This window comes from Cimex lectularius, unplaced genomic scaffold (genome assembly GCF_000648675.2).
Source record: "Cimex lectularius strain Harlan isolate CLEC.00 unplaced genomic scaffold, Clec_2.1 scaffold46, whole genome shotgun sequence".
In the NCBI taxonomy this organism is placed as follows: domain Eukaryota; kingdom Metazoa; phylum Arthropoda; class Insecta; order Hemiptera; family Cimicidae; genus Cimex; species Cimex lectularius.
Genome location: NW_019392654.1, coordinates 892,641 through 906,872, shown reverse-complemented (window position 1 = coordinate 906,872; position 14,232 = coordinate 892,641). Strand labels below are relative to the sequence as shown.

General features: G+C 33.9%; 1 long non-coding RNA gene across 1 annotated transcript; it reads right to left on the bottom strand.

Moving 5' to 3' along the window:
• Positions 1-6,432: 6,432 nt before the first annotated feature.
• Positions 6,433-11,587, bottom strand: LOC112126146. The gene is made up of 3 exons (XR_002909798.1): positions 11,235-11,587; positions 7,432-7,491; positions 6,433-6,470 (listed from the first exon to the last, which is right to left on the bottom strand). It is a non-coding gene; the product is annotated as an uncharacterized LOC112126146 (long non-coding RNA).
• Positions 11,588-14,232: the final 2,645 nt, after the last annotated feature.

Below are 14,232 nucleotides of genomic sequence, written 5' to 3'. Positions count from 1 at the left end.
GTCCATGGTCCGATTCTCAACCATTTCAGAGTAATTTCGCTTTTTATCGATTTTGAAAGATATCACGTCCTGGCGTCGGAAAATCGTGATATCTTTTAATCTAAACATTTCTCTGAAAATCTAATAGCACCGTTGAAATTCCCGTTAATTTTTCAATAAGAAGATGACGGTGGCAAAATGTTTGGGCTAATTTTTTGTGTTTTATTTCAGCCAGAACTACAAAAAGAGTGGAAAATTGTGTAAATCGGAAAGTGTATAAAGTAATCCAGAGTTTCTAATTTTAGTCTCAGAAGGCAGCAAATTTGAGGAAAACTACCTGATTTAATAACGCTTCCAACGCACTCGTCATTTTCTTATTTAGTGGTTGTGAGACCAAGATGTTGATGACAAAAAGAGAAAAAATGGTGGTTCAAGGATTGCTAATGTTTGAGAGTGACTTGCTACTCGTGCTACAAACTTCACCAGTAGATTCTTGACCCTAAAATGAACAAAAAAGTTCATATTGACCATGGTCCGATTCTCAACCATTTCAGAGTAATTTCGCTTTTTATCGATTTTGAAAGATATCACGTCCTGGCGTCGGAAAATCGTGATATCTTTTAATCTAAACATTTCTCTTAAAATCTATAAGCACCGTTGAAATCCCCGTTAATTTTTCAATAAGAAGATGAAGGTGGCAAAACGTTTGGGTCTTTCTTCCTTGACCTTCTAGCTGTTTGTAAACTTCTTAAGCATTACATACTAAATGGGCATTAAATTAAATTAAAAAATTTCAATGGAATTATGATTTTGATTCTCTCTAAAAATTAACGGGGATTTCAACGGTGCTTATAGATTTTAAGAGAAATGTTTAGATTAAAAGATATCACGATTTTCCGACGCCAGGACGTGATATCTTTCAAAATCGATAAAAAGCGAAATTACTCTGAAATGGTTGAGAATCGGACCATGGACAATATGAACTTTTTTGTTCATTTTAGGGTGAAGAATCTACTGGAGAAGTTTGTAGCACGAGTAGCAATTCACCCTGTATATATATACTTATATATTTTGTCATAATCTTTCTTCGATATGATTAATAATGAGCATGGTATTGAAAACTAACAGAGGGAGGCGAATCATGTCAATGTTTCGACCTTTATTTAGATCATTTTCAGGGCTCAAAGTGTGTTTTTCGCCATGGTTAATATGCATAAGGGGAAAAAAAGTGTGTTTTCTATGTAGATGTGTCACGGTTGTCACACTTGCAACACGGCACACAACTGTGACAAATCTACACAGAAATCACATACTTGGAGCCATGAAGATGATCAAAATAAAGATCGAAACGTTGACATGATAAAGAAAATGCTTTTCTAAACCTACATTACACAAGACTGCATCTCACGATCTCCAAATAATCGTTGATTTTAATGTATATTAAGGCGGCAAAAAATCTTATTTTATTAACGTAATTGAAATTTATGATTAATATGTCATCCTTTTTACCTGCCTACCTTATTGAATTCGAATTTCATTATACATTCACATTCATTGATAGATTATGAGGGTAATTTGTCCCTCGTTGATGTTGAAGTAATGTAAACCGCACTTTTGTCGTGGTGAATTGCAATTAGTTTTATTATCGTTGAGTGTAGTATCGGCCTTCATGATAAATATTGAATTAAAGAGACCAGGGATGAAGCCATGTAGGTGAAAAAAACCACTTGTTTTTCTGCTGTCGAGCTTTCGGCTGTATTTAAGCCCTTCCTTAGGACATTGAAAAATTATTTTAAAAACTTAACAATCAATTCGGACACGTGATCCCATGGACATGGGGCCGGATAACTCAATGGAAACCACCAGGAGAGGTGAACATGAAGTGGTTTTTTTTATCCTATATGGCTTCATCCCTGATCTCTTTATTTCAATATTAGTTTTATTATTAAAACAAGCTTTAAAAAATACAAATAAATACACCCTTAATAAATGCACAATGCAATGAGACATTAACGGGCAACTCTACATCTAGAATAAAATAGCGTAATTGCCCGGATATGATTTTTGGTGTTTTTTTATACCACAAACGTCCCTGTTAATTAGTGTTTCTCAAAATGATTCCACTAAAGATTTTCGTCTTTTAAAGAAAATGTGTGGAGATGGCTGAAAATCCATTTGTACCTATGTCACGTGATGGAAGGATAATTTAACCATAGAGAATATTCTTGGAACCGTAAAGGAAGTAAACTGACCTTTTATAAGGATGGAACCTTATTCCTTTTTAGCACTTATTTTTCAACTTTATCAAACAACCGGTTTCTTTCACGAAATAAAATTTTGAGAATCAGAAGTTGTGTAAAATGATATTTGATAAAGAAAAGGCAATGTTTCATAAGTATGTCGAAAAAGTAAATGATCATTTTACAACAAGTACATTTTCAAGGAAACTAGACCTTCTAAGTTATTACATATTGGCAACAATAACAAGTGGAATTAAAAGCAATCACTACTGTCTTCTGTTTAGGCTGACAATCAACAAAACCAATTTTTTTCAAATTTATTTGTACGAAATTTTGGCCTGCGTCTGGAAATGCAAAAACAAATGTTATATATTATGTTAATTAACGAAATTAACAGTTAGTAAAAAATCGTATACACATATGTATACACATAAGCGTATACATAATTTACAATACGAGTTGTTTTTAAGTACGTCCCTTGGCCACAGTCGATTTAGACGGCGGGTTGACCCGGCGGGATTATGTAGGGAGCATATTTGTTGGACAAGTGGATTATGGAATTTTGTGTAACGGGAAAGGATGAGTTCTTTGACAAAAGGAATTTGAAGGTCGGTGTGTAGGGTAAGGTTCGAGACGTAATAAGGAGCATCGGTCATCTTGCGCAGAATTTTGGACTGAATTATTTTGGAATGGGAGAAGGATAAAATCGATCAAAAGTATATAATACAGTAGTCTAAAATAGTTTTGATTATTTTTCTAGTATACGTATAAGAAGTTTATGTCGTTTGTTAAGTTCCTTTCTTTTCAGTTTAGTGTGGGGGTTCCATGCCAGTCTTTTATCGAGAAACATGTCTAGATATTTCGCTGTCACCAGTCTGTATACGCATATGGTTAAAGAAGATTGTTAGAAATGTCACGCGGCGGACGGTGTGAATGCTTTTATTTTGATTAATTTTTATTCTCCATCTTTCGGTCCATCGATTGATACCGTTTAGATGGGTTTGGGTGTTGGAGGCAGCTATTTCTAAGTTTTGATGCGAGGAAAGGATATATGTATCGTCTGCGAATGTAGCAATGAATGTGGTAAGATTTAGAGGGATATCAGCAGTGTACATTGTATAATGAGAGGACTTAGTACGCTTCCTTATGGTACTCCAGCCCCGAAAAGGAAGAAAGAGGAAAGATCTGCACCTTGTCTGACTTGGTAATAATATCGGACAAGTAAGATCTTAGGTAATAGATTGATGGGAGAAGACCAAATTAAATTCAGCATTTTACCACTATTATTCCAACATTGGTTTTACATTATGAGAAACAAATTATTTGTCCTAGTGTAAATAAATTTACGACAAGTAAAGAAAAATTTATACTTCTAATCCGACTTCATTTCCATAATAAAGTTGATAGTCCGCGTTTATGTTGAAAGTTATCCAAGAAAGCTAATTAACTGAATGGGTTCACCTCATTCCAGTGTTACTCCTGAATTACACCCGGAAATAACGTTTTAGTTGTTTGCATACATTTTTTTAACAATTCGGTCGGAAACATATCCTGAAATTTCATCCAGTGGGAACTAGGGAATATCGGACAAATTAAGTGGCAAATTAGAAAGCCAATTAATTTTCGGCTTTTTTGGGAGTCGAAAGATGTGAAACTTCTTATAAAAGAGGGGTCACAAGTCTAGGACCCCTCGTTCTCTTTTTGTATCTGATTGAGTATTGCATTATTCATTTCGATGTTGGAGCCGTGATCGCCGAATCGCAACGGTTGAGTACAAATCGCTCCCGATATTCGTGACTTCGGCGAGACCGTCCGGGTTTAGGCAAATTCGAAATGCACGGCTTCCCTATACCGATCTCCCTTCCGTGTGAACCAGCTCAATAAAGAGAAAACTGTTTACTTTCTTGAAGTTCCGTACAACGGGTACACCGAAACTGGGAAAAAATCGTCTAAATAAACACTAACTTTGAACCGTGATTGATTAAAAGAAATGCCATCCTGAAGAGGAAGAATAAGTAAAGCTCATTTTAATAAAAAATTCCAATTTCGTGGTGTTTTAAATCAACCCCCTTCCGCAGCCTCTTCAACACGTCGATTACGAGCCTTTTTGTTTGCATCTTTTCAGGAGATATAGAGCGGCAATTCGTTTTGTGGAAGGATCTCCTAGGAGGCTAAGTGGAGATACATGTACGAGAGCGCGTGAGATTTCAATTACTACGGTAGACCCCATATATCAAGTCGAGTCACTGTTTAACCGAGTATCTATTCCTCATGTTGCACTTATCGCCACTATTATGCTAGAAATCCTAAGTGCGCCTTTGTGCAAATAACTTTTTGGAAGCTTGTCTCCTTGTCGGATTTCTACTAATTAAGAATTCAACAACAAATTACTTACTTAACGTCAAATTATTCACTTACGAGTACTCGCAACATTTGAATACTACGTTAGACATTTACTGGACATCCCGTCATACAGTACAGTTATAACATTGCATTAAATTGTCAACAGATGAAATACTGCAGTTACAGGTAGTGAGTGTGGTAATGTACAGTCCTTGGATGGTCTTTTGTAAAATTCAGAATGCTGACTCTCCGACCATCTCTGCCACTCTGGATCCGCCTTTGTGTGGGGGCTGTCTGAAAGTAAAGATGGCGAGTTTCTTGGTCGGCCTATGAACTATAAAATTAAAAAATATAATTACATCAAATTTAATTTGACTTCTATAATTTACTTTTTCATATAATGAGATGATGATTACTGACTAGATTTAAAAACGACCATTTTCAAAATTGACTGATAAAGTATGTGTAATAAATATGTCATGAGAAGTATATTTTTTTTTAAAAGAAAATCTTTTCAGGAAGAATACCTTGTTTTAAAAGATTTGTTAATCATATAATTGAATTTTAATTGTATGACTTTTTATTGTAAAAGTAACTTTGTTTTATATTCAGAATTTTCGAATAATCCATATAAGGTTCAATAATTGTTTGATTATTTAAAACGTAGAGAGAAGTTTATTTTTTGTATAACTAATTAATAATTAAATGTATAAAGATTATTGTATTAACTGTATTGAACAATTAGAATGAGGATATGTAATAGACGAAGCAACACATTTCGTGTTTACCTGGACGCTCACGAATCCCCTTCAAAGAAAATAAAGCTCAAGAAATGCAAAATAGTGAAATCAGAGGTTAGTATCTGCCAAGGGGAAGAAAGCTTCATATAGATACCTCTGGGGAGGTTTGTAAATAGCCAGTGCTGCAAAAAACGGTAGTCTCCGAGCAGTCAGTGGTTTAGAGGAGTGGGGTTGACTCTGATCGGTTGGTCGTGAGTCAGTTAGTCTAGAGTTGGTCAGTGCCCAGTGATGAATTAATAGTCGAATTTTGAATGCGACAGTTGTTGGTTGCAAAAAATGAAGACGACTGGGCTAGACCTTTGTTAGATTATTATGGAGTAAACAAACTTTGCAGAAAATAAGGAGCTTCATTCATCATCCTTCCTATTTTACCAAAAATTGTATTTCTTTTCCACAATTTTATTATACTTTGTTCAGAAAATACGTGACTTACGAGACAGGAAAGGGATTTTCTCAAAGACGAGTTCAGAATGTTTATTTCTGTTGAAGTTAAATTGGAAGGAAGACAAAATATTTTAAAAACATATATTGGGAGGGGGGGGGCTTTTTCTTTGGGAAATATTGCTACCTGATTTCGATTTAATTAGTCTATAGTATATTTCGGGCGAAATAAATAATAACTTACATAATTAATGATATAATATGCGTATTGATTATTATTATTATTATGGATCCGTCATCATGCTTAAGTTAATGGTATACACATATACGTATGGGGATGAATGAACGATATGATAAGTTATGTATTTTTAGGGTATTGCATGCGTTGGAGGCCAACCTCAGCCCCGGAGTCTTAACTTGTGTGCACACATCTGTGATCTTTCAACAATACATTAGTAAATTTACCGTAATAAGGCTAATACTAATAAAACCTTTGAAATAAATTCTAAAAAAAAGTGTGTTTTGTAAGTAAATATTGCGCTTTTAGTAAAATATTTTCCTATATCAAGTCCTTTCGATAGCACAGTTTCACTCTAACTATATTAATATTTTTCTTATTGTTCAAAAAAACCAATATATTTTAAATTGGGAACCGCGTTGTAGACTTCGATCTTTCGATTCGATTTCCTCCGAGGTTGCCCCTGGAATTTTCTTTCTGCTGCCTCATCTGCAACATTTTAATATTAATCCGTATTGTGACAATCATGTAAATGTAATCATATATTGATCAATAAAAAATTTATAATAAAAAATAAATGAAACCTTATAGACTTTTAACAAAAAGGCTAAATTAAATCTTTGATTCAACAAAAGGCCCCACCCAAAAAAAAATTAATACATCATAAAATTAGTATGTATGCACATACTCATAACTATTTAATAAATATCAAAATTACTCTTATTCTACGTTTACTAATTTTACAACTGGGGTTTGTTTCTCTGAGTTACATTACCGTTATCAACAAAATTTCAAATAGTGATCAACTCTTACATTAATTGTTTTTATTAATTATACTTTTTACTCAAGAGATTAGACCAGCGGTGTAATGAACCGAAGGTCGTAGGTTCGAATCCCTTCGTGACTTTAGCTTTTTCACTTCGACCAAGACCTCAGACAAAAAGTTTAATTAATTAAAATAAGTAATAGGTCAATTATGACTATTAAATACATATATGGATTAATATAATTTTACGTTAATGTTATGTTGTGAATTGTTTGGGAATTTTGCTGTTAAATTGTTGGAAAAAGGAAGAACGTTACAGAAAATGTTGTGCGTGCCAATCGTTTGGCAACCTACCTAGTATAATTTGATTAAAATAAACATTACTATTCAATCGTTCAAACAATTATTTTCCTAAAGAAAATATAGTAATTCGACAAGCACGGTAGCAATAATAATGAAAAATAATGATCAAGAAAAGAAAAAAAGGTTAATCCGTCATTTAAAATAAAAATATTGTTTACTGTTTTAATGCCCAATTACTATTTTTGTGATCTAATGATAGTTATTCAGAGTAAAAAAAGCGGCAAATCAATCAATACTACCTTGAACTTAAAGCACTCGATAGAAATAATTAAACAAAAGAAGAAAATCGATAAATTGACCAAGCTGTACTCGAGCTCCCACCTAGTTCGAATTCGTTGAACCCAGTCCCAAAATTCTGACGTGCGTCTCGAACATCTTCTCCTGAGAACAAACAATAGCAATTAACAACGATATCAGAAACAAGATGTAATTATCTTGTGCATTAAAGATCTGCGAAATATTGTTTCGACAGAAATTGGTGTAGGATTCACTCTGACCTGGGTCAAGGTTCAACGGCCCTTTGATACCCACATCTCTAATTGTTTTTCTCCCTCCTTCGAGTCCCTCCAGGAATCAAATGCGTCCATTTGCAATGTTCCATCGACAGCATGAAACATGTTCATGATGCTCAAATTCTCGATATTAGGTGTTTAGATTTAAAACGTGCGAGCGTTAAAACCACCCATGGTATTTAAGCTCATGTTTTATATTGTTATTTTTATAAGGGTGTTTGTTTTCTTGTTATTTATTAATTTTTGTACACAAGATTTGAAATAGAAAAACAATGTCACGGATAATACATCCCTAACCATCTATTTTATTTATTAAAACCATAAACAAAGAGAAAATATATTATATACAAAACATCAGGTGGACCAAAATGTCTGTCAAATATTAGAAAACACTCGAAGGAGGAAAAAAATTTCGTATGGACAGCGGAATTTTGGCTGTTGTCAAGGAAAGAGTCTGTGCTCATCGATGTTGTATCACCTTGCGGTCATTTGTTGTGAGCTTCCTTATCGACCATCGATTACTACCCCCAAAACCGATAATAGAACCACCAGGGATACCACACTCATTCGCAACTGTATCAGCTTCTATCTGCCTACAACACATTGATTAAACGCTTTTGTGGGTGCGTCGGTGGCCGCAAAGGTTAAGGCATTGTCACGGCGACTCATAAGATAAACATCCCAACATACTTAGAAATGTTGTTGTTGTTTTTTTTCAAAAACCCGGGATCCATAGGGCTCGTATAACCCATAGTTAAAAACAAAAATTTTATGCCTCAATCCATTGCAAATTCAGTATCGTGATATTTATTTCATTTTATTATTTTTTATTCATATTTGTATACTAGAGAATGAAAAATGAGACGACCTAAGTTCATTTACTACAGATCTGTTAGTAAAATATTCTTAATTGGCTACAACTAAAACCCGTTTATGCTATGCGGAACTCGGAATATTTTAAATTTGAATAATATTGGACTCGGCACAAGCATACATAATACGAGTGCCGAGGTTGATTCAGTAACTATACTAACCAATTACCGGATAAAATTATATTATTAATTAATAATTATTCAGAAATCGTGAGATGCGGTGGTGTGATGTAGGTTTCAGAAAAACATTTTCTTTATCGTGCGAACGTTTCTATCTTTATTGAGATCATCTTCAGGGCCTGGGATTTATAAACATTGTTTAAATTTTACAAATACATGTAGGATGTGAAAAAATGAATCTATACAATGTTAGAAATATTAGATTAAAAAAATAAAAAATAATGGGAGAATAATGAGGTTGATAATTTGATAATTATTTGGGAGATGAATGTTCGGATTGGTATGTGCCAGTCTTTCGAAGATGTATGTGGCCCATATTTAAGTAGTTTTAGTTTGTCCCTTTCTTCCAAAAAAATGAACATACTCGAAAACTTGAAGTGAAACACAGTCCACACTAAAAACACTCGTAAACGAACAAATTATAACAGCTCACTTACTTCATTTGCACCACTCAAAACATTATACAGTTAAAGAAAAGATCCGAAGACAAACATGCCGAAATATGCCCCGACCTCTCACGGCTTTATGAAAGAAAATTAACTTGACAAAAATCGCGTAGACCCATCACTGAAGATGGCGAAATGTATCTGTAGACCAACACAGCAAAAATCGGCAGACTAGGTTGATAGTTAAAGCCATTTTGGTCCAGTCTTTTACAAATGGTAGCACCTTGGTTCGTCGACCGGCTTTTGATTTGAGCTCGTGGTATATCCAAATGTTGGTGCTATTGACTTTTGATTGAACCCTTTTTTATCCCATTTTGCGAAGCTCCTCGGATTCCAACCACCCGGCAAAGAATAGCTCCGTTGTAACAACACTAACGACAGAATCTATAACGATTGTTTCACTTCTGAAGGACAAACGTAATTTCCAAATCGATCAAAAATAATTATTCCGACTTTTTTATTTAAATCTCTTACCAGTATTACTGTACAGTAGGTATAATGTGTACATTATATTGATAATAATAATGTTTATTGACGAAAATGCGTGTAAAAATAAATAAAACGTTTTGCTTTATATTAGGGACAATGGTCCCTTGAAACGTACAATATACATAAAGTAAATATAAAAATTATTTTTGTGTGGTGTTTAGTGACCGTAAGCCAATGATTATTTGGAGATCGTGAGGTTTAACGTAGGTTTTAGAAAAACATTTTCTTTATCGTGCCAACGTTTCGATATTTATTGAGATCATCTTCAGAGCCTGGGATTTATAAGCATTGTTTGAATTTTACAAATACATGTAGGATGTGGGAAAAAAATGAATTTATACAATGCTAGAAAATTTTAGATTAAATAAGAATTTATACAATGCTAGAAAATTTTAGATTAAAAAAATAATGAATTTCTACAATGCTAGAAAATTTTATATTAAATATAAAAAAATGTATACATTGTGCAAATTATTTTTTTTTAATCTAAATATAATAAAAAATAATGAATTTCTACAATGCTAGAAAATTTTAGATTAAATATTAAAAAATGTATACATTGTACAAATTCCTTTTTTTATCTAAAATTTTCTAGCATTGTAGAAATTCATTATTTTTATAATCTAAAATTTTCTAGCATTGTATAAATTCATTTTTTTCCCACATCCTACATGTATTTGTAAAATTCAAGCAATGCTTATGAATCACAGGCTCTGAAGATGATCTCAATAAATATCGAAACGTTGGCACGATAAAGAAAATGTTTTTCTAAAAACTAGTCGCACCAGACCGCACCTCACGATCTCCAAATAATAAAAATTGTTTTTAATTTTTTTAACGATAATGTCTGTTTCAAGAAACGCGATCCGTTTTTCTTTCGAAATTTAAAATTTCCCTCTTCCTTACTGTTCAAAACTATTAGCTTGTTTGAGAATTTTTCGCCTTGGAAGAAAGTGAAAATAAGTAAGGTTCAGGTTTCTTTGATACTTTTCCAGTTGAGAGATATCGCATATGTTGCCGATTTTGAGATGCTGTAGCTGTTATTGCAGGTCGAGACGGCAGTTTGCGTAATCCGCGTAATCGCAAAGGCCTTCGCTTGAAAAAAAATACCATTCGAAAATCCGAGTCCGCGACCGTGAGAGATTAATCGCCCCAGACGGAATTCATAACGAATATATACATAGGTGACCAAGGACGAGATTCGTACATCTGTCAGAACTCCAGGCCAAAAGTTGTTTGATATACATCGAACATCCCAGTTGAGGAGATTTTACGAGGTATTCATTTTTGTTAGAGAGAGCGAGTCTTTCTATCAATACAAACGCATTTTTGGCCTTTTTTAAATTATTTTTTAAGACTTATGCATTGAAATCAGGATGTAAACTTACACAATTGAAAATAGTATTATTTTAAAAACCATTAAAAAGGACCAAAATTTAAAATTGAAAAATTAGTCGGATAATGAATAAGTATTAGTTTTCGCAAACATGGACCCATGCATGAACACCGACGAGCATAAACATTCTAATAAAAAAGCGATAAATTAACTAACTATTCATACTTTATTACGAACTTTTATTTTTCTATTTTATACCTCAATTCTACTGATTTACTTTTGAACTTACAATGGTACAATGGTATTCCACTTTCAGAAGCAGACAAGAACAGAAATGTGGCAATTGTTCTTATTAGAAAAAAATTAAATTACGTTCACGAAAATTAGCCAACACATATTAAACTCACTCTTCAAATTCATATGAAAAATTGTCTAATGGTATCAAAAAATAAAATTTTAATGAAACTTTGTTTGAATCTTCCCCATTTACTTTAAGACCCATTTTAAGCAAATGATTCCATTGTCATCTGATTTCGCTCAGACTTTCTAATCCCGGGTCACTAAAATAAAATTATAACGCCACTCCTTCAAATGCGATTGTAAAAATTTAAATGTAAATTATATCCGCGGCCAAACTTTTTCACCGACCGATTAGAAAAACGCTGCCCGCTCTGAAGAACGATGGGGTAGGACTCGCCGTAACGACTGAGCCGAAAATTCAGTTCAGAGACCTTACTCGGCCGGTGGGGAATGGACCGAATTTTGTGGGTGGGGATCCGGAGGTCCTTATTTTCTCTTCCATATAAAAAAAAAAAAAAACACTCGTTTCTATGCATTTATGGCATAGTCTGTTTCTAGTTTTTTAGAACTGCAATCTGGTTCCGAAACGGTTCCTGCTTACAAACACACGGCATATATGTATATACTGAAATATTTGTGGATTGATTTCAACGCTACAATAATAAAATTATTTATTAAAAATTTTGGCCGTTGTTTATACTATTGACAATTAACTGGATTGTCAGTATATTTTTTAATCAATTAAAGACCAAGAAATTATTTGAAATTGCACCGATTTAACATCCATTTAACATGTGACCTTAAAGCATGAACATTTTGTTTTTCACCTAATTACCTGTCAACTTCATCAGTCAGTTCGTATTCTTATGAAAATGTACATTGTGTACTGTTCCTTAAAGGCGGTGCACCCCCCCCCCCGCTAATTAGTACAATCATATTACAATATTTAAAATTAAGAAATACGAATAGTTTCGAGAGTAACAAAATCAATAAACTAATTGCAATCATGAGGACAAGCATTTCCGGTTTTCGTTTTTAAATACATTAGAACAGGATCCAAATATATCTAAATTATGGACGTCACACATTTCATTAAAGACTTTTTAAAGTCATTGTGCCTATTAATTTCCCTAACTAATTTCCTGTAATTATTTCTAAGAAACTGGGTGAAAAAATGTGTTGTTCATTGGGGGGGGGATGGAAATCCGACGAAGTTGTGTGTAATGGCCGTTTATCACCTTCCACAAGAAACACATCCTCATCAATAAAGAGCGATCTGAAGGGAGAACATTTTGCACAGTTTCAATCATTCGACATACTCATTATTATCCCTTTAAAGTCCTAACTTGTAAATTAGGTGTTTAAAATGTCCTCTGAAGACCTTCAAGTAGATTAATCTTAGATTTAAGCCCCAGGGAAATCAAACAAGGTACAGTATTCCCTGTACCAATCCAATACATAAACGTTTTAATTCACTATTCTGGAAACCTGATGTATTCCTTATGAGGAACCCCAAGCTTCTATTTCTCTTGGCCAGAAATTAACACACGGAGAAAATGAACACGCAGAGTCAAAAGTTACTCCCAAGTCACCAATCTCAGTAACTCCACTCAATTCAGACCCCAGTAATGAGAAGGAGGAGTGATGGGAATGTTACCTCCTATAAAAAGGGATAAACCTACATTAATCAAGATTAAGAGAAAGTTCATTCCTCCGTCACCAAGAGGCAAACCCACTTAAATCCCCCCCTCAGACGCACTTTATTGTAACGTTCGGTTTACATGTAATTGTTTAAGTTGGCATTGAGTGAAATTATTCTATGTCGTGCACAAGAAATGATGTATAGATTGTTGAAAGTGCAGCTGAGATCTCAACACCTATCATTCCAAGTAGTTAAAATTAGTTAGGCGTTGTCGTCGAAATTAACTTAAGTCGGTTCTACCCTCGGGTACATTAACAGGAGAATTCATTAGCCTAAGTGCAGTTTGGGCCAGTGTACATAACGATGTTAAGAAATTATAAGACGTATGCTTTGCTAGTCCTATTAAACTCGTAAATCTAGTTAATCGTTGTTATAATCAAATCGCTTTTTCTAGCTCACTCTTCGACCTATAACAATTTGAAATATTAGCCTTCAATTGAAGATTTTCGCTTCGACATCTCTGGCCTGTTTTTTCCTGAAATCTAGTTTTGTTTGAGCGAAATTTTATTATACGTGCACAAAAACATGTACAGGTCTCCAAACCGAGTCAATTTGAAATAACGGTTTTGATTCTGATGTGAAGATTAGTCGACGAAAAAAGGATTCCCGATCGTGCAAATAGTTCGTGACATTTTGAAACAGACTGACTTAATTACATGAAATAGGCAAAATTGGCCAACGGCGTGAATTGGCAAACTGACCTTTTTTCCCCATGGCTGCAATTGACTTATTTTTATCCCACAAACAATCAAATCCACCGATCTTTGTTCACAGACTGTTGACAAACTATTGTAGACTATGTACTATTAGACAAACTATTATTGCCTATTGGTACAACATTTTTTTTATATTCAACTAAATAGAAAATATCTCGAAATCGATTGTGAAAATGCATAATCTACTAAATTAACCATAATTGTTCACACTTTGAAAACCTTTGTATGGACCATCAGCCATTTTTTTAAATAAAATTATTGGTCGGTTATTATAAGTTAAAATAAGTTAAAAATAGTCGTTATTGCATCCCCCTTAATAAATTTTAGTCTAATATGTATTATTAAAACAAATTGACGGCCGGCAGTTTTTATCTCTATACAATAACTGAAGGCGGGGGCGTCGATGGCCGCAACGGTTTAGGCGTGACACGGCGCTCATCACAAGGTAAAGGTCCCGGGTTCGAATCCAGCGGCCCTGCATTCGAATTAAATGATTACAAATTTGATTTTTTTTTTTTTAAAGAACGATACGACAACGATACTTTTTTCAAAAACACCGGCACCCCGAG